This window comes from Hypanus sabinus, chromosome 8 (genome assembly GCF_030144855.1).
Source record: "Hypanus sabinus isolate sHypSab1 chromosome 8, sHypSab1.hap1, whole genome shotgun sequence".
Lineage (NCBI taxonomy): Eukaryota > Metazoa > Chordata > Chondrichthyes > Myliobatiformes > Dasyatidae > Hypanus > Hypanus sabinus.
Window position 1 is genome coordinate 126,684,921 of NC_082713.1, and position 21,792 is coordinate 126,706,712.

The following is a 21,792-nucleotide window of genomic DNA, read 5'->3' on the forward strand; positions in this document are numbered from 1 at the left end:
TATTTGGAGCTGCTATATCATAGAGTCTATGCAGCAAATCTGGGCATTGCTACAATAAATCAATAGGCCTGCCTGAAAAGCTGTACAGTGCTTAACGGGATCAGGTAATTCGATTCCACCCCCGAGACCAATCTTCTCTGAGCATTTGGAAATGATCTGCTTTTCTTTAACCCCAGTACAGAGAGGCAGTGATCAATTGGTTCATTTTTAAAGTATTAATTATTAAGGTGGAATTCATTTCCAAAGCACAATGGGAATTTATCATGGCAAATTTCTTGACTGATAGAGTGTTGTTGGATACTTCTGCCTCTTGCAATTATTTACCCTCTGGACTTGTGGAAAGTTGTGAGCAATGGTGTTGTTAAGGTATGAGTCTCCTTTATATTTTAATCGCCATTTAAATTGGGTAAATTGTTGACTGATGATGGCAAAGAAATCTGATCAATGTTTTGCTCACTCCCATTTTATTGCTTTTATTAAGGTACAGACAGGCCCCAATAAGTAGTGCAGCCCTTCTCTAGAGTTTCTGTTGCGTCCACATCACAGACGCTTGTTTTTGTTTATTTTATTAGTCATAACGCCCATGTTCACCATCATTTCTAAGTCAACAGATGCAGTCCTTGTGAACCTGACACTCGTGTAAATGTAATTGATTCATTCTTATCCTCAACGTGCTCACCTAATTGTTATATTCCCTCCTGCTCCTCGTCTCTTTCTCCATTCTAACACAACACAATCATTTCATGCTTTGTGTCAATGGAAGCGAATGCTCTGCTGATAAGATTCTTCGGTTCTAGAATCAGACTGGTAAGCCATAATTTGCTCCTGTTACCTCCAACGCCATCTTTTAAGATATGCAAGGACCCGTCTCCTTAAAGGGCACCACTCTTTCCAATGGCACTAAATCCCAAGATCACCCTGGAATCGACACAGTGGCCACTTCTTTAAGTGCCCTTGTACACCTGCACGTTAATGCAAATATATAATCCGTCAATCGTGTGTGCATGAAAGCCTGCAGACATGGTCAAGGCGTTCAGTTGTTAGCTCAGACCAGACATCAGAATGGGGATGAAATGTGATCTATGGTAAGTGACTTTGACCGTGGAATGATTGTTGGGGCCTAACAGGATGGGTTGAGTATCTCAGAAACTGCTGATCTGTCATTTTCATCCATAACATCCTCTAGAGTTTACAGAACCTTGAAGTGGGTGGGTTACAGCAGCAGAAAACCATGAACATAGGCTAAATGACACTTTATTATGTGCAGAAGGCACCTAATAACATGGCTACTAAATATGTTTCCTTCTTTTCTTGCAGCCTCCATTCTACACCTACATGCAATTCCCATATTGACCTTTGGTTTCTCCATTTAATAACACAACTAGGCATTCTTGAACCATTTCTCCAGTGAAGTAAAACACTATTCCAAGGCCCTATTCAAGTTCGTAGAAGGTTCTGCCAAATATTTTATCAGGAATTTCCTACAATGGGAATATTTTGCTCTTCATATTGTTAAGTGTCTGGGGCAGCAGAGGATTTAAAAAAAAAGCTAAATGATTTCAGAGACAGGTGGTTACATTTAGAAATTATGATTAAGTTAACGCTTTCACAAGAAGAGCATCTTGATTGACTATTTTACTATGTTGGCTCTGGAATGTTTGGCAACTCTTGTGGGCTGCCCCCGGCTCTACCCTTGGGTGCATTGGTTGTAAATACAAATGATGCTTTTCACTTGAATCTTAAATCTAGAATCTGGTCTTATAACAACAAAGGTAGTCATTTGGCCTATCTGATCAGTACTGGCTCCAAAAATCAATCCTATCAGTCCTCTCCTTATTCTCCTGTATGACGGCATCTTAATCACTCTTCTTCAATTTCCATTTGATTCTTTTTCTCATTAGCATAATGAAGGGGGTAAATTATAGTTGTAATCAACCTATCAGCACATCCTTGCAATGTGCAAAGACATTGGAGAATACGGAGGGAACCTGTACTGTCACAGCGAGACCACACGAGCCTTACATAAGAGAATGCTGAGGTCAGGATTCAACCTGGGTCCCTGGAATTGGGAGGCAGCAGCACTAACTCCAGGCTGGCATGTCATTATTCACAAAATATGCAATGCTATAAAGGTTTTTGTTTGCAGTAACTGTAGAAAGGATGCTGCTTCCATATTAATAAATATTTTAACATACTTGGAACTACATTGTTACCATGAAACTTGTCCCCAGCAGTTCCAGCTGGTGTAGAAAAGACAGCATGCATTCCAGTATCACTGTGTACACACAAAGTTCAGCTACAGTTCAAAGGACTAGCACAGTTATCTCTGAGGCAGAATGTTGTGCATCTGCCTAGTGACCTGAGCTTTGGTACAAATGTTGAACCAAACCATCTTTTATTCAGTCAGATGCATATCAAAGAATTCAGGACACTCTCTCGAAGTGACATTGGGGAGTTTTGTTGTGGCCAACACTTACCTCTTATAACTTAAGTGCCATCACAAAGAAGACATGTCAGTGCCTCTATTTTCTTAGAAATTTGCACAGGTCGTGCAAGATATCTAAAACTTCAAAGTTCCAGGGTTCCTCCCCATCACTGAGCACTTCTACAAGGAGCGCCACCACCAGAAAGCAGTCTCTATCACTCAGGGCTCCCGCCATCCAGGCCATTTTCTCTTCTCACTGCTGTCATGAGGAAGGAGGTACAGGAGCTTGAGATCCCACGCTGCCAAGTTCAGGAACAGTCAGTACCCTACAACCATCAGGCTTCTGAACCAGTGTGGATAACTTCACTCACCTCAGTACTGAACTGATTCCACTACCTATGGATTCACTTTCACTCTGACTCAGAATTATTTATTTACTCTTTTTTTATTATTTGCACAATTTTTCTTCTTTTGCACATTGTTTTTTTCAGTCTTTGTTATTTATAATTTTTTCATAAATTCTATTAAATTTCTTTGCTGTATTGCAAATGCTTGCAGGAAACTGAATCCCAGGATTGGATATGGTGGCATGTACATAATTTGGTAATAAATTTACTTTGAATTTTGAACATATCAAAATTGCTCAAAGCAAATGATCAACTCATTAACACCCTGTGTGTCGAGGGATTTTGCTGTGTGCAACTTGTCATGCATGCCTCTTAGAATATAACAGTGATCATTCCAAACTGAGATGTGTCCTGTGAGCATGGGAGGTCCTACAGCAAAAGCAAGTTCCCTCTAAGCACAATTCTCAAGAGTGTTGCCCCTCAGTTCGATTACATGTCAATCCTACCTTCGACCTAACAGTGAGTTCAGTAATGGTAATTCAGTCAAAGGTGAAAATGAGAAACTGTCATTACTCGACTCTCAGGCCGGAGGTGCTCCATTACTCAGTTGTGCAGATTTAGTTAATGGCTGTCCAAAGTGAGACAACAGATGATTGGACTGGGTGTGCCAGCTGGAATCATTCATCTGTTCCTCAATATAATCGACTAAAGAAAGGAATCACCAAACAGATTGTCTCGGATCTCCCACGAGATCATAACAACAGCAACAGGAGCAAGTCAGTTATTCCCTCCAGACTGCTCCGCCATTTCATCACATCATAGCTAATCAGGCATTTTTCTTCCACTTTCCTACCCTTTCAAGTTCAGAAGCAAACACAAGGAAAACCACCAGCACTTTGTGTGTGTTGCTTTCAAGTTCAAGTTTAGTTTATTGTCATTGCACACATATAACTGCCAAACAAAACAATGTTCCTCCGGACCAAGGTGCACCCACTGTACATACAACTCACACACACAACACATAAAGTGTTATTACCACAAATCAATTGACAAATAATAAGGTGCATTTAAGAAGCAAGTTAAAAAGTAAACAGTATAAAGCTGCTGGTGCTTCATTTCTGACGAGACCTGGGAGGTGGCAGGGAGTTCAGTAATCCCACAGCCTGTGGGAAGAAGCTGCTTCCCATCCTAACAGTTCTCATCCTTATCTTGGAGATCTTAGAGACTGAGGTCCTGCTTCAGCTGAAAAGACTTAAAGCTGATAAACCTCCAGGGTCAGATAACATATATCCGAGGGTACTTAAAGAGGTCTCTGATTATATATACGTACTCATAACGTGTATTTTTCAAAAGTCAGCGAAGACTGGTGAAATCCCTAAGGACTAGAAATGGGCTAATGCTTTCCCAGTTTATAAGAAAGGTAACCGCACTGACCCTGGTAACTATAGATCGTTAAGTTTAATGTGCATCATAAGTAAGATAATGGAAACATTAATAAAGAGTGAGCTGGAGAAGCAGCTAATAAGAACAGACATGTTAGCAGAAAACCAGCATTGGTTCAGAAAGGGGAAATCATATTTTACTAATATGCTGGAGTTGTGTGAAGCGGCAACTAAAATTTATAATAACAATAGAGCAGTTGATATCATTTACCTGGACTTCCAGAAAGCTTTTGACAGGGTGCCCCACAAGAAGTTAATAATCAAATTACAGGACATCGGGATTCAGGGTAAGGTGTGCAAATCTGTGCAGAATTGACTCAAAAACAGAAAACAACGAGTTATGGTGAGAGGATCATTTTCACACCTAAAAGTGGGGTTCCTCAGGGATCAATTTTGGGGCCGCTGCTGTTTCTAACTTACATTGATTATTTGGATAAGCACATAACAAATAAACGAGTAAAGTTTGCAGCTGACACAAGATTAGGGAGAAGGGCTGATAACATTCTGGCAGCAGAATCAATACAGCTAGATCTAAACAAAATCCAGATGTGAGCAGATAAATGACAGATGAAATTTAATGTAAGTAAATGTAAAATATTGCATATAGGAAGTAGAAACATTAGATGTAAGTATACAACAGGGATCTTGAGTTAGAAATTGCACTATATGAGAAGGATTTGGGTGTCCTGGTAGACACATCACTATCACCATCTAGACAGTACACAGAAGTAATTAGGAAGGTTAATAGAATGCTGGGCTATATAGTACACTCAGTGGAGTTGAAGTCTAGAGATGTTCTCCTTAAGCTGTAGAGTGCACTTGTGAGGCATCACCTTGAATATCATGCCCAAATTTGGTCTCCATATTTTGTGAGGGATGTGAAGGCACTGGAGAGAGTTCAGGGAAGGGCCACTAGACTCATTCCAGGTCTGAAGAGTATGAGCTATGAAAAAAGATTGAAATAATTAAATCTTTTCAGCCTAAATAGACGTAGAATGAGAGGAAACATGGTAGAAGTATTCAGAATCATTAAGGGTATAAGTTGGATGTCAGCTGCTGTTTCAGAGTTAATCCATCAACAAGGACATGGAGCCATAGGTAGAGACTGGTTAAAGGGAGATTTCGGACGAACATCAGGATGAATTTCTTTACACAGTGAGTTGTAGACACATGGAACAAACTATCTAGTTGTTTAGTTGGGAGTAGTACCTTACTGACTTTCAAATCTAAACTCGATGGTTATTTCAACGCACTATGTGGACAGGAATTTGGCAAGCTTTGTTGGGCTGAATGGCCTGTTCTTGCCAAAAACTTTCTAATGTTCGAATGCTATGGTACCTCCTGCCTAATGGCGGGGGGGGGGGGGGGGTCAAAGAGATTGTGGGATGGATGGGAGGGATCACCTACAATGTTAATGGCCCTGCATATGCAATCCTGATAGATATCTCTAATGGGTAGAAGAGAGTCTCCAATGATCCTCAGCAGTCCTTGCAATCCTTTGTAGGGACGTGTGATTGGATGTCTTGCAATTCCTGTACCAGACGGTGATGCAGCTGGTCAGGATGCTCTCAATGGTGCTCCTGTAAAAGTTGGCTAGAATGGGTAGGGGTGGGGTGTTGGAAGGGGCCTCGCTTACCTCAATCTCCTCAGGAGGTGGAAATGCTGCTGTGCTTTCTGGATCAAAGAGGTGGTGTTGAGGGACCACATGAAATTGTCCGTTATGTGCACTGCCAAACACTTGATGCTCCAAGATCTTTTCACAGAGGAGCCATGTATGTGCAATGAGGAGGGCTCAGCCAACACTTCCCTAAACTCCACAATTATCTCTTTGGTCACGTCCATGTTGAGACTCCAGTTGCTGTGCTTGCACCATTCTACCAGCTGCCCTACCTCCACTCTGTAGGCTGTCTTGTCATTGGTTTTGTCATCAGTGGACTTGAGGATTCAGTTTGAACTGGACCTAGCAGTGCAGTCAGCAGCGCGAACAGCACTGGGTTGACCAAGCAGCCCCAGGAACACCAGTGTTCAGCGAAATGGAGCTAGAGGTGCCTCTGCCAACTCCGACTGACTGTGGCCTTTCTGTCAAAAAGTCCAGGTTCCAGTTAAATAGACAAGTGTTGAGACCCAACGAGGACAATCTACCCACCAGATTCTGAGGGATGATCATATGAAATGCTGAGCTGAAGTCAATAAACAGCATCCTGGCCTATGAGGTGCCACTTTCCAGATGGGACGGGACTAAGTCGAGTGCAGCGGCTGCCGTATCACCTGTGGACTGATTTGAACAACAGGCAAACTGGAAAGGGTCCAGTGTACCAGGAAGATGGGATGTAACGAAACCTACAACTAGCCAGAAAAAGCACTCCAGTGCCACCGGACAGAAGTCCAGGCCTGATGAAGGGTCTCAGCCTGAAACATCGCCTGTTGATTCCTCTCAATAGATGCTGCCCAACCTCTAATTCCTCCAGCATTTTGTGTGTGTTATTCTGGATTTCCAGCATCTGCAGAATCTCCTGTGTTTCTGCATTAACTTAGTCTTAAATGGATGCCCCTTATTTGAGACCATGACTTATATTCTCACATGAGAGGGAACATCCTCTCACCACTTACCCTGTCGGGAATCTTATATGTTTCAATAAATGTGTCTCTTTGTCCTCTAAGAGAAATAGGGTCCTTTCATCTTTAATCTTTCTAACCTAGGGTTCCACAATAATAGTTTGGCATGGACTAGATAGGCCAAAAGCTCTGATTCTGTACTGTAATACTCAAAAACACTGTGACTGTTGAACCTTTGAATCCAATAAAGTAATTCATTTTCTTAAAAAGAGGAATCAAGACTGTTTCCATTACTCCAGGTATGGTCACACTAGTGCCACGTGCAGTTGCAGTGAAATTTCCCTGTTCCCACCCTGTAACATACCTAAACCTTATAATGTTTGTTCAGACTGAACTGGGTTAGCAAGCGAAGATCTTCTGCAGCTTCCTGACTTTGCTACTCCTCGTTATCTCTCTGCTTCTCCAAGTCATGAAAGAACCCATCACACTCTCACCACCTCCCCATACCTTTCCCCCTTGGCAAAATAATGTTAGACCTTCGGCTGCAATGTCTCTCTCCGTATCTAGTGAACTGCGTGAGTAAGTAAAATAATGAACTGCTGAAACATCAAGCAGATCTATGGAGGCAAATGGATAGTCCACAATTTGGGCCTCATATCACTCAGGTTCCTGTAAAGGAATCCATGAAACTATTTCAAAGGGACAGTGGGCGTTTGTTGTTGCCAGGTCAAAATTTTTCAAATGAACATTTCACATCATCGAAAACACTGGACATCCCTTTACCTCCTCCTCAAATGCTGCCTGACCCATTCAGTTCCTCGAACAGATTGTTATTTTACTCCAGATTGCAGCATCTGCACTGGTTTGTGCCTCTGAATGAAGGATTAGCTAAGAAGTCTTTAACAAAATAAAGATAATGGTTGGCTTTATTTGTCACGTGTACGTTGAAACGGCGAAGCATGTGTTGCTTGCATCAATGACCAGCAGTTGGAAATGTGCTGGAGGCAGCCCACAAGCGTCACCATGCTTCCAGCACCAACGTAACAATTTACTAACTCTAACCCATAATGTTTTTGGAATGTGGGCGGGAACTGGAGCACGCCGAGGAAATCCATGGAGTCACAAGGAGAAAGTACAAACTCCGATCAGATAGCAGCAGGAATTTTACAAGGTGCAACACATGAGGCTGCTTACAAAGTTAAGAGCCCACGGTATTACGGTAAAGTACTAACATGGTTAGTGCATTGGCGGATTGGTTGGAGGAAGCGAGTGAGAATAAAAGGGTCCTTTTCTGGTTGACTGCCAGTCTAGTGGTGTTCCGCAGGGGTCAGTGTTGGACCATTTCTTTTATGCTGTATATAAATGATTTAGATGATGGAATAGATGGCTTTGTTGCCAAGTTTACAGATGATACGAAGATAAGGGGAGGGGCAGATAGTGTTAAGGAAACAGGTAGAATGCAGAAGTACTTAAACAAATTAGGAGAATGGGCAAGAAAGTAGCAAATGAAATACAATGTTGGAAATGCCTGGTCATGCACTTTGGTAGTAGAAATAAACGTGCGGACTGTTTTCTAAACGGGGAGAAAATCCAGAAGTCTGAGATGCAAAGAGACTTGGGAGTTCTTGTACAGAACGCTCTGAAGTTTAACTTGCAGGTTGAGTTGGTGCTGAGGAAGGCAAATGCCATGTTAGCATTTATTTCAAGAGGTCTGGAATACAAGAGCAAGGATGTGATGCTTGTGGTGAACTACATATACCTGTCTGGACACCCCCCCCACCTCCCGCTGACTGCTCCTGTGGCTCCTCCCACAGACCCCTGTATAAAGGCGATTGGAGGCACTGCTCCCCCCTCAGTCTCCAGGATGTTGTGTGATGGTCTCTTGCTGCTGACTTTCTTCCAGCTAATAAAATTGATGCACTATCAATAACTCTCGGAGACTTGAGGCGAGATATAGGCTTTTATTAGCTGGAAGAAAGCACTGTCAGCAGCAAGAGACCATCAGTGCTGAAGGTATATAAGGCACTTTTGGGCCCCTCATCTTAGAAAAGACGTGCTGGCATTGGAGAGGTTCCAGAGAAGGTTCACAAGGATGATTCCAGGAATGAAAGGGTTATCATACGAGGAACATTTGATGGCTCTGGGTCTGTACTCGCTGAAATTCAGAAGGATGAGAGGGGATCTCATTGAAACCTTTCAAATGTTGAAAGGCCTAGACAGAGTAGATGTGGAAAGGATGTTTCCCATGGTGGGAGAGTCTAGAACAAGAGGGCATAGCCTCAGGATAGAAGGGCACCCTTTCATAACAGAGCTGCGGAAAAATTTCTTCAGCCAAGGTGTGGTGAAATTGTGGAATGTGGAATTTGTTGCCACATGCACCTGTGGAGGCCAGGTCTTTGAGTCTATTTAAGGCAGAGATTGATATGTTCTTGTTTGGACATGGCATCAAAGATTACGGGCAGAAGGCCAGGAACTGTGGTTGAGGAGAAGAAAAAAAGGATCAGCTATGATTGAATGGTGGAGCAGACTCAATGAGCCAGATGGCCTAATTCTGCTCCTACGTCTTGTGGTCTTATGGTCATATGGAATTGCAACCTGATCTTACAGCTGATACTGTAAAGCATTGCACTAACTGCTCTGTATGCACAAGAAGTCCAGAGCAACACACACAACACACTGGAAGAACTCAACAGGTCTGGCAGCATCTGTGGAGAGGAATAAACAGCTGACATTTCAGGCTGAGACACTTCCCCAGAACTTTCTGCTGATGGGTCTCAGCCTGAAACTTTGGCCGCAGAGGACTGTAAACTCAGCCAGCTCCATCATGAGCACTATCCTCTCACTCATTGAGGTCATCTTGAAAAGCCAATGCCTCAGAAAGGAGGCATCCATCACGAAGGAGCCCACTTCCCAGGGTGTGCCCTCTTCTCATTATTACCATCAACGAGAGGGTACAGAGCCTGAAGACACAAGCTCACAGTTTTAGGAAGTTTCTTTCCCTCTGCTATCAGATTTCTGAATGGACGATGAACCCATGAACACCTCCTCACTATTTTTTCTCTCTTTATGCACTGCATACTTATCATTTTTTCCACACATTTTTCTTATTGAGATTTATAGTGTATGTATCATATTGTACTGCTGTTGCAAAGCAACACATTTCATGACATATGTTAGTGATGACAAGCCCGATTCTGGTTCTCTCTTCATGGGGTGGCATGCTCGCACAGATTATTATTTGCTCCAGTCATTTCTATCATGATACAGCACCAGCTCGGCAAGATACTGAAAGAAGACAATGAATTGCAGTTAATCTGAAGGGCCTGAAGAACATCCTCTGTAAATTCAGCCCACCCTCAGTGACAATGGATAGCTGTCAAGATTGGACTGGCACAGAAACATCTATAATCTTTGCCGGCTGCATCTGACAAGAGTAGGAATGAGTATTTCTGTGTCAGTCTGAAAGCAGCTGTTCGTCTAGTTCCAAGGATGGGTTAAGAGCCAATGAGATTGTTGAAGCAGATTAAAGATGGCGCTTCCCTGTCCTGGATGATTTCAGCCAACTGAAATCTGAGGCATCGAAACACAGGAAAGTCTGAGCTGGAGCAGCCACCTGCACAATGTGGCCATCGGGAGCTGGTTAGAGGCTGGGAGTCATGCGGCGAGTATCACATTTCCTCATTCCTCAAAGCTTGCCCACCTCCAGGCAGTTCAAGCCGGGGGTGTACCTGCCAGAACTAGTGCAGCTTCAACAGAGCCTCAACACCATACAGGACATACCAACCCACTTGATAGGCGCCCCACCCACAACCCTCCACTCCCACCACTCTCGCACACAGCCGTGGCAGTTTGTACCAGTTTGTACAGGATGCACTGAAGCTGCTCACCAGGACTCATAAATAGCACCTTCCAGACCCATGACCTCTACCAACTTGAAGGACTATAACATCAAAAGCATGGGAGTACCACCACTTGGAAGCTGTTCCCCAAACCCACACAACCTGACTTGAAAAAGGTACCACAGCTCCGCCGGGTCAAAGTACTGGAGCTCCCTCCCTAAATATTCCCACACTTCTAGGGCTACAACAGTTCACCAAGGCCGCTCTCCACCTCCTTCTCAAAGGCAGTTAGGGATGGGCAATGAACTACTGGCTCAGACTGTGAAGCCCACACGTCTTGAGTGAATAACAAAATAGAAAATATACAGACTAAGGGTCTTGACCTCATCTGTTCGTTTCCTGCGTGATGCTGTGTGACCTGCTGAGCTTCCCCAGCAGATTGCTTTTGCTTCTTGTGGCAACCACCTCAGCCCTGGGAAAATGCCTCTGAGTATCCTCACGATCAATGCCCCTCATCATCTTATACACCTCTATCAGGGCACCTCTCATCCTCCGTCGCTCTAAGGAGAAAAGGCTGAGTTCACTCAACCTATTCTCATAAGGCATGCTCCCCAATCCAGGCAACACCCTTGTAAATCTCTGATGCCCTATCAATAACTCTCGGAAACTGGAAGAGGACAATAGGCTTTTATTAACGGCAAAAAGGGAGCACGACATCTCGGAGACTGAGGGAGGAGCAGTGCCCCAATTGCCTTTATACAGGGGTCTGTGGGAGGTGCCACAGGAGCAGTCAGCAGAGGGGCATGTCCAGACAGGTATACCTAGTTCACCACATTCACCCCCCCCCCCCACCTTGTTTTAAAAGAGAGTCCCCATGGGGTGAAGTTTCTTAAAAGTATATTTACAGGTTAAGTCTATCAGGTGGTCGAATCTGTCGCTGCGATCTACGTAGCAACAGCTGTGATTGCACAGGTGCCGGTGATGATTGCACCGGAGATGGTGGTTGTGCTGGTTCCAGCCTGACTTGAGGTGTCAGCCCACTAGGTGTCAGTAATCCCTCATGCGTGTGCCTGGCGCCCAGTATGGCAGTGTCGTGAGGAGTCTGTGTAGGGCTTGGTGTGCGCGGTGTCTCCTGGGTATATATATCGGTGGGTATGGGGTTCATAGTCACCGTGGAGTGTTCGGGGTAGGGGTCTGGTGCTCCTGCGGGCGCCAGGTCGCGGATGGAGACCGTGTCCATCAGGTAAGACCACATAGGCGTACTGGGTGTTTGCATTAAGTAGGTGAACCCTCTCGACCAGCGGGGAGTATTTATTGCTCCTCGCATGTTTCTGGAGCAGTACTGGCCCTGGGGACATCAGCCAAGCTGGTAGGGTGGTCCCAGTGGCAGACTTCCTGGGAAAAGAAGAGTCGCTCATGTGGGGTGGCATTGGTGGACGTGCATAACAGGGAGCAGATAGAGTGGAGTGCCTCGGGGAGGACCTCCTGGCAATGAGAGACCGGCAATCCCTTTGACCTAAGGGCTAAGAGTGTTGCCTTCCACACTGTGGCATTCTCCCTCTCCACCTGACCACTCCCCCGGGGATTATAGCTCGTGGTCCTACTAGTAGCAATGCCCCTAGCCAGCAGGTACTGGCGCAGCTCGTCACTCATAAACGAGGACTCTCTGTCACTGTGGACATAGCAGGGATATCTGAACAGAGTGAAGAGCTGGCGCAGGGCTTTTACGACGGACGTGGCAGTGGTGTCGGGGCAGGGGATGGCAAAGGGGAACTGCGAGTACTCGTCGATTATGTTAAGAAAGTAGACATTGCAGTCGGTGGAGGGAGGAGGCCCCTTAAAATCGACACTCAGTTGCTCAAAGGGGTGGGTGGCCTTGATAAGTTTGGCCTTTTCAGGACGGTAGAAATGCGGTTTGCACTCAGCGCAGACTTGGCAGTCCCTGGTCATCGTCCTGATTTCCTCAAGGGAGTACGGCAGGTTCCGGGCTTTCACAAAATGGAAAAGCCGGGTGACCCCCGGGTGGCAAAGATCTGCATGGAGGGCGTATAGCCAGTCGAGCTGCGCGCTGGCACACGGTCCCCCGGATAGGGCATCAGGGGCTCGTTGAGCCTTCCAGGCCGGTACAGGATGTCATAGTTGTAGGTGGAGAGTTCGATTCTAAACATGTTGGTTGCTGAACATGAACGCAACTGAGCGCTGGTCGGTCAGCAAGGTGAACCTTTTGCCGGCGAGATAGTGCCTCCTGTGCTTAATAGCTTCCACTATGGCCTGGGCTTCTTTCTCCACTGCGGAGTGTCGAATTTCAGGGCCTTGAAGGGTACGAGAAAAGAATGCTACTGGCCTGCCTACCTGATTGAGGGTAGCAGCCAGCGCAAAGTCGGAGGCGTCACTCTCTACTTGGAAGGGAATGGTCTCGTCCACCGCATGCATCGTTGCTTTGGCATTGTTCCCTTTAATGTGGCTGAAGGCCGCGCAGGCCTCGGCAGAGAGGGGAAATGTGGTAGACTTGACCAGGGGGCGGGCCTTGTCTGCGTAGAGAGAGACCCATTGGGCGTAATAGGAAAAGAAGCCCAGGCACCGTTTGAGGGCTCTAAGGGTGGTGGGAAGAGGGAGCTCTAACAGGGGCCGCATACGGTCAGGATCAGGGCCAATGACTCCGTTCTCCACAATATACCCAAGGATAGCGAGTCGGGTGGTTCCAAACACACACTTGTCCCTGGTGTAGGTAAGGTTAAGAGCTTTGGCCACTTGGAAAAAATTGTTGGAGGTTAGTGTTGTGATCCTGCCAGTCGTGACCGCAGATGGTGATGTTATCCAGATACGGGAACATGGCCTTCAGTTGGCACTGGTCCACCATCCGGTCCATTTCCCTCTGAAAGACAGAGACACCATTCATGACACCGAAGGGGACGCACAAGAAGTGATGGAGCCTACCTCCCGCCTCGAAGGCGGTGTAGGGGCAGTCCTCCGGGAGGATGGGGAGCTGATGGTAAGCGGATTTTAGGTCTATTGTCGAGTACACATTGTACTGAGCTATCTGATTGACCATATCCACGATGCAGGGCAGGGGGTACGCGTCAAGCTGCGTGAACCTATTGATGGTTTGACTATAGTCCACGACCATCCTATTTTTCTGCCCGGTCCGAACAACAACCACCTGGGCCCTCCAAGGACTTGTACTTGGCTCAATGATCCCCTCCCCGAGCAGCCGCTGAACCTCTGACTGAATGAAGGCCCTGTCCCCCGCGCTGTACCTCCTGCTTTTAGTTGCCACAGGTTTACAGTCGGGGGTCAGGTTGGTGAACAGCGGTGGGGGAGGGATCTTGAGGGTGGAGAGGCTGCAACTGATGTCCGTAGCGTGGCTGTTGGCATGGTGTTGTGTGGGATGTGCAGGTCGGTGTGTGCGTGGAGGCAGTAGCGGGGTATGTGATGAATTCCCACAGAACTGAGGATTTCTGACAGTGATTGGTGGAAGGGGCCCATCAGGCTCCATTGTCACACTTTTCAAGTGGCTCTGGAAGTCGAGCCCCAATAGCACAGGGGCACACAGTTGAGGCATGACCAGTAACGCAAAGTCCCGATATTCTGTGCCCGGCACCACCAGTGTCACTACACAACACCCCCCGGATGTCTGTTGTATGAGACCCAGAAGTTCTGGCTTACCAGCTGTGTCACAAGTCCACAGCATTGCACCGTGTCTGGGTGAATAAAACACTCAGTGCTGCCCGTGTCAAACAGGCAGCTAGTCCTGTGCCCCTCCACCAGGATGTCCATCATTGACCTTACGAGTTGGTGTGGGGCGCTTTGGTCAAGGGTTACGGAGGCCAGGATTGAACTGCCGTCTTGGTGCCCGGTAAGCACGCATGGGTCGGAGGCGGGGCGAGGTGGCGCCGACAAAGATGGCCACCCCCATACCTCGCACACGGTGGGCAGGCAAGATGGCGGCGACCAAGATGGCAGCACCCATGCCTCACAAGTGGCGTTGCTCGACCCCGCTCACAGCTTGGACTTACAGGCCTTGGTGAAGTGGCCCTTCTTTCCGCAGCTGGAGCAGGTAGCTTCTTGGGCTGGGCAGCGTTGTCAGGGGTGCTTCTCGAGTCCGCAGAAGTAACACATCGCGGACTTGCAACTGGCAGCAGCCATGGTCCATTCGCCGGTGGGCTGCGGGGACTTCATGGACTCGCAACTGGCAGCAGCCGAGCAACCAGCGGGTTGTGGGATCTGCGGTGTCCATGAGGCTGGCGGGAGATCACATGCCTGGAGAGTGTCAGCATTGTGCAGAGCAGCCTCCAGCATGTCGGCCAGCTCGATCACCGAATGCAAGGTAAGATCGGCATGTTTCAGCAGCCCCTGGCGCACGTACACTGACCTGATCCCCGTAACAAAGGCGGCTCTTACTAGGAGCTCCGCATGCTGTCTGCTGTCAGCCCCCTGCAATCGCAGGCCCACACGAGTGTCTGTAGGGCCCGGACAAACTCAGCGCTCGACTTTCCGGCCCGGTGCTGCCGTGTCACTAACCGATATCTTGTGTAGACGGTGTTCACCAGCCACAGGTATTGTCTTTTGAGGGCATCCATCCTGGTAGTCAGTTTGGTCCCTGATCATGGAGTAGACCCTCGGATTGACCCTGGAGAGGAGAACTCTGTGCATCGTGGCAGGCTCAGTCATGTGAATATCCTCCAGGTACAATTTGAAGCGTGCTAGCCAGAGTTCGAAAGCATTGCCGGCTTCCTGGGATTGAGGGTCGAGATCCAATCTGTCGGGTCATAAAATGCTCTCCATGTTTTAAAATTGCTGTTAATAAAATTGATGCACCATCAATGACTCTCGGAGACTGGAAGAGAACGATAAGCTTTTATTAACAGCAAAAAGGGAGCACGACATCTCGAAGACTGAGGGAGGAGCAGTGCCCCAATTGCCTTTATACAGGGGTCTGTGGGAGGAGTCACAGGAGCAGTCAGCAGGGGGGGTGTGTCCAGACAGGTGTACATAGTTTACCACAATCTCCTCTGCACCATTTCTATGGCTTCCACATCCTTCCTGTAATGAGGTGACCAGAACTGAGCATAATACTCCAAGTGGGGACTGACCAGGGTCCTATATAGGTGCAACATTACCTCTTGGCTCCTAAATTCAATTCCACGATTGAAGGCCAATACAGCATACGCCTTCTTAATCACAGAGTCAATCTGCACAGCTGCTTTGAGCATCCTATGGAGTACGACCGCAAGATCCCTCTGATCATCCACACTGCCAAGAGTCTTACCATTGATACTATATTCTGCAAGTTTAAGGTGCTGGGGAGTAGGTACTGAGGGGATATCAGGGGTAAGTTTTTTACTCAGAGGGTGGTGAGCTCTTGGAATGGGCTGCCGGCAACAGTGATGGAGGTGGATATGATAGGGTCTTTTAAGAGACTTTTGGATAGGTACATGGAGCTTAGAAAAATAGAGGGCGATAGGTAAGCCTAGTAATTTCTGAGGTAGGGATATGCTTGACACAACTTTGTGCGCCAAAGGGCCTGTATTGTGCTGTAGGTTTTCTATGTTTCTATGTTTCTGCAGGCCCTCACATCTCCAATTTTTTTAAAAATGACAATGTGGCGTGCAGTGCTTATCACAGCAAACCCTGCAGTCCATTGGAGTTCTAAATCGGTGGAGAAAGAGATGAGATGTTCAGTATTATGAATCCATGAAGCAGGTTTAGCAATCAGTTGACCAAGAAACCATCCAGTTTTCACTTCTTAGTTACACATTGTAAGCTACCCCTCAATGGAAATGTATATATTACTGTGATTCAGCAGAATGCAATTGAGAAAAGGACTTATATCACATGTAAGTTTGACACATTCTCTTGAAGTCAGAAGATGGAAGGGTGATGTGATATGGTGTGGTTATAATGTTAAGGCTTTAGTAGGTACTGAGAAACCATTACAAATATAAACAGTAATTTCTCTGTTAGAGAGCAAAAGAAAGCAGATGCTGTAAATCTGAGATAAAACTTGAGATAGAAGTACTCTACACATCTGGCAGTATCTGTAGACAGAGAAACCGTCAAATGGTCGTCACCTGAAAGATTTACTGTTTTTAGTTTCTCCATGGATGCTGTCTTGCCTGCTGAATAATTCCATGATTTATTGCAGTGTCAGCAGAATTTGTTTCTCCTTGCAGCTTAGGAACATACATATAAAACAAGATGGCATGAACCACAAATTTTATTCAGCAATGAAACCAGGAAGCTTTTACTTGCAAACAAAAAAAAAAAATTCACCCAAAATGGTGTAAATGCTTTTAAAATTGAAGTTATCAAGACTAATCTTGATTGTCAGCTAACAGAATCAAAGAGGATATGGAACAATTGTGAGTAAATGGAGCTGAGGTGAAGGTCTATCTGACTAACAAAACAAGCACAGGCTTCCTCCTGTTGTCTGTATTTCTGAGCTAGTGTGGCATTTAACAGCTGTCTTTCTCTGGAGACGCCAATTCTCCTCTGACTAGTTCCTTTACCGAGTTTGATGGTTTTGAATTTAAACAGTAGGAAATGGAACAAGAATTATGTGAAACACCAATCACCAAACCATCACTCAAGACCATTTTTGTATCAAAAAATTAATTATTTTGGCACTGTCCATTCTTCCCCTTCTAAAGACACCAATTTCAAGTATTTCTTTTTGTTCATAAGTAATTGAAACTTTCTCTATCTTGTAATTGTGACCTCAATAGCTAACTTCCCCTTGGATACCAGAAATGTCTGTCCTATAGTTTTGTCCATTTGCTTTTCTCCCCCAAGCTCACTCATTACCAAGTGCAGTCTTCCCAATACTCCTCTGGTTACCCAAGGAACTGAATGTAGATCATTCCGATGCATGTAACTTTACATGGGGAAGTGGTACAACAGGGATTTTTAAGAAACTGGCAGACACATGGATTGTCAAGAATTGAAAAGATATGTACAGGCAGAAGAGAATTTTAATCTGGTATCATGCTCGACTCAGGTATCATGGGCCTGAACCTGTGCTGTACTGTCCTATGTTCTGTGTGCCAGTCAGGTGAAGGAATGGGGAATGGTATGTGCCACCATGGCAGGAGCTGCTGTCTTCAGGAGAGGACAGAAACAGAGCTGGGGGCCAGAGATGTGGAACTGAATGTAGCTTCAGTGCTGCCAGGCAGCAGCACAGTGCCAGCGAAATACTGGAAATGATCGTGAGTCCAGGCACTCATCCAGACCACCCCATCTTTCCCACCAAACAAAAACATTCTCAAGTCCCGATTACATGTGCTGGTAAAGAGAGTGTTGTTGTGTTGGTGCAGGAGATGACTAAAGCTGGCTCCTGTATGATTCCCTCACTGACCAACTTAGACACGAATCATCATCTCTGGTGGTTTTGAACTTGTGGGTGCCAAGCCACAGCTGGGCTACCTGCTTAAAGCTGACCAAAGGAAGCGCAATAAAAGCAACAACATTTTTTAATGTGGGATTGGATTACGGGCAACCCTCTGCTGTTTTCCAAGGCTGTGCCGATAAACAAGCTAGGTGAGTTTTGCTTTCTTTTTGTCATCCAGGATATGAATGAGCTACTGTAACTGGATTCCCAATGCCATTCACAGCTCACAGAGCAACACGTGGTTTACAATAAACAGGCCCATCAATCCAACTGGTTTACAGCAGACTTCCAGTTTCTCCAAACCCCATCACTCCTTCTTACCCAACACTATCAGCACTTTTCTTTTCCCTTCCCAAGTTCATTCACCTTTCCCTAAATGTACCTGAAGCATTGACATGAAATATTCCCAAGTGATGGCAAGCTCTCCTTTCTATTTTTGGATTAAAGAACCTTCTCCCTAATTCCTGAGCAGACTTCTTAGTGACCATCTTACAACTTTGGTCTTTCTCACTGTGAAGGCACCTTCTCCATGTCTAACTTTTGGAAACCCTTTGGAACTTTAATGCCCTTAAAGAACCTTAAAAATCAAAATACTGTTTTGAAGATAACAGCCCGAGGACTTGAACAAATGTAATTCTATATTCACAAGTAATGATGTCTACAGAGTGCTTTTTGGGCTCCTTTTCTGGTGATTTATTGCAAAGATTCAGCAGCAGGTTTTTTTTTTGTGCGGAAGAAACAGACATCTGGTTGCAAAAGCACTTAAGGCTGTTCACAGTAATGTATCACAGTGGGGCTTGCTTCATCTTCCAGCGCAGATTGCTCATTTGGATAAAGGGAAGAAGTACTACGCAGTTCGCCAAGAGTAGGGTCGGGAGGCAGCAATGTAGAAGGTCACCTGTTGCACAATGCAAACTGCCACAAGCAATTTTATCTGCCTCGTCAGCCATCGAGCAGCCTACAGAAAGAGCCAGGGACTGTGGTTGCTGGGGACAATGCTCCCACACATCCACACTCTGCTTTCCCAAGATTCCGCACACTGCGGAGGTGGGGGTGGGGGTGGGGGTGGTTGGGGTTGGGGTGATCGCTTGGCAGGAAATATATATAGGCCCAGCGGTCAGAGCCAAACAAAGAGAATGCTGTCTGGCTCAAGAGGCGTCAAGAAACTGATCGTTTCATTGAGATGCAAGGCGAGCCCCAACTGCTGCTTGCGTACTAAATCAAATCAACTACCAGCTGAACAAACCAGCTGCCGAAGCTGCAAATGGGATAACGGCTTTGCTTTTAAGCTTCCAAAGCAGTTTTCCTTCCCTCTTGTTTTTCAGCTGTTAGCTTCAGGTATAACAAGCTCTCTGAACTATTTTAGAGGAGCAAAATTTTGGGCGAGGGGATAAACACTTGAAGCTCAAAATTCTGTCTCCTTTGCACCACATTCTTGACTGCCATAATATTTATGGCGGAGGTTCAGGCCCTGCGTGAGGCTTCCACTATAAGCAGACAGGTATAAAATAAAATCACAGCCCAGTGAATTCACTAGGTGGCAGGCAGGCAAAAGACCATAGTCAGGATGGCCATTGGAAAATTTGATCAGGGATTTTTCTCATTGATACAGAAGTGGACCTTAGTGCTGTCTCCATGTTTACCGTTTGGCACCCCTTCAGAATTTTAACAGCCTTTAAAGGTCTTAAAAATCAAAATAATAGTTTGAAAATAACACCCCAGAGATTGAACAAATGAAATTCAGTCTTCACATGTGGTAACATCTACAAAATGCTTTTTACAATAGGAATGAAAGAGGCTGGTATGGTTAGATAAAAAGGGGATTGCTCCTAATCTAATGCTTTTTCTCAGTAAGTTAAAATAGCTTTACTTCGCAGCTGTCTTGACAGACAGATTGCCTTCAGCATCAGGGTTGTGGATGCTACTGGTGAGAAGTATTTATTAAACTAGAGAGAGATAACTCTTTGAAAAATAGATTGCATATTTGAGAGTCATGGGGGTCGGACACCAGAAAGAAACCAAGGCCTATGACAGATCAGCCAATATCATATCAAAAGGCCAGTCAGGCTTCATGGGCAGATGGTCTACTCTTGCTCCTATTTTTTTGTGTTCTTGTGGACAGCCCGTGCAAGGTTTGGCTTGGATTATGTGTCTTGAATATCAGGTCAGCTTTATCTTGCGATTTGTTCTGAGGGGCAGGTTCTGCACCGTGACTTTGAAAAATGCTGGCAGGATGTTGGAAGGTGTTCTGGGCCTTGAAGGGTTGTGGGATAGAGACGATGGTATCACTCCTCACTGCAAAACCAACACAGTCGGAAGAGGAGGAACGATGGACGACAGTGCAGGTGTTCGACCTTCCCGGGCGGCCTGACATCCAAAGTTATCAACCTTACGGATGTGTGTGAACCTCAACAAGCACAAGAGGCAAAAGTCGAAATCCAGAGCAGGCACTGAAACACTCTCCATCTATCTATTTTTGGACTTAGAGATACAGCATGGTAAAAGGCTCTTCCAGCTCAACAAGTCGGCACCACCAATTTACACCCATGTGACCAATTAACATGTAGGTCTCTGGAATGTGGAACGCCTGGAGGAAATCCATACGACCACGTGGATAATGTACTGTACAGACAGTGGCGGATTCAAACCCGGGTCCCTGGCAGTATAATAGTGCGACACTACCGCCATCCCAGTGTGTCAACAAGCTTCTCCATCAGTGGGAAATATAGGTCCGTTTGCCAATTCTGGGCAAATCCAGGCACTAAGTAGCTTCCTGTACAATGGGTTGTGATTTTATTTTACCCCTGCCTGCTTGTTTGCTGATGCATGAAAATGTATATGGCAAATAAAGTTGATCTGTAGGAGCCACACACCTGTTTTCTGTCTGTGTTGTATATGTGTTGCACATTTTAGGTAATTTTAACTTTTTATAAAGATGCCACGTGGAGTAGGCCCTTCCAGCCCTTTGGGCCGAGCCTCCCAGCGATCCCCTGATTTAAGATCAGACTAATCATGAGACAATTCACAATGACGAGTTAACCCAGCAACTGGTACGTCTTTGGACCATGGGAGGAGCCCACAGCACCCAAGGGGTTTGGGCATGGTAGAAGAAAGTGAGTATGGTTGCCTATTCACCCTTTGTGATGTTTGTTTAGTTACAGTTAGACAGAGCAGAAGATGAATATTTTCTGTTGCCCACTATCTTTGCTGATTAGATTTCTATTACAAATTCCATAAACTTCGTTAATTTTGCTATCACAATTTTTGATCATGAGGCTTTGCTGGTTCGATAGCAAAGGATCTGACATACTTTTCTCCACTTGGAAGTCAGTTATTTGGAAGCACGTCACACGATGTTAATTCCCTCGCTCATTTTCTCAGTATTTGGTTTGTTTTCACAAGTAGCCTCTACATAATCCTCGATCCTGATAGTGGAAGCCTCACACAGGGCCTGAATCCCCACCACAAGTATGTATGGCGGCCAAGAACTTTGCGTATTTAAGACCCCGTCCTGGTTTTTGCTGTGCCTCAAGAGGTGCAGGGGCACTGGTTAAAACTGAACTAATGTCTGTAAAGTAAGAGGGAAAGAGAACTGCTTTTGCAAGTTAAAAGCAAGCCTATTATCCCACCTACAGCCTCAGTTGCTGGTCTGTTTGGCTCCCTGTACCTGAGAGGATGCAGTCAAGTACAGAACTATCAAGGCTGTGTGAGGAGGCTTGTAACCGGAGGCAAACAACGAGTGTCATGAGTGGTGACAGCAACACATTATGAGCTGAAGGGAAAAAGAGCAGCAATC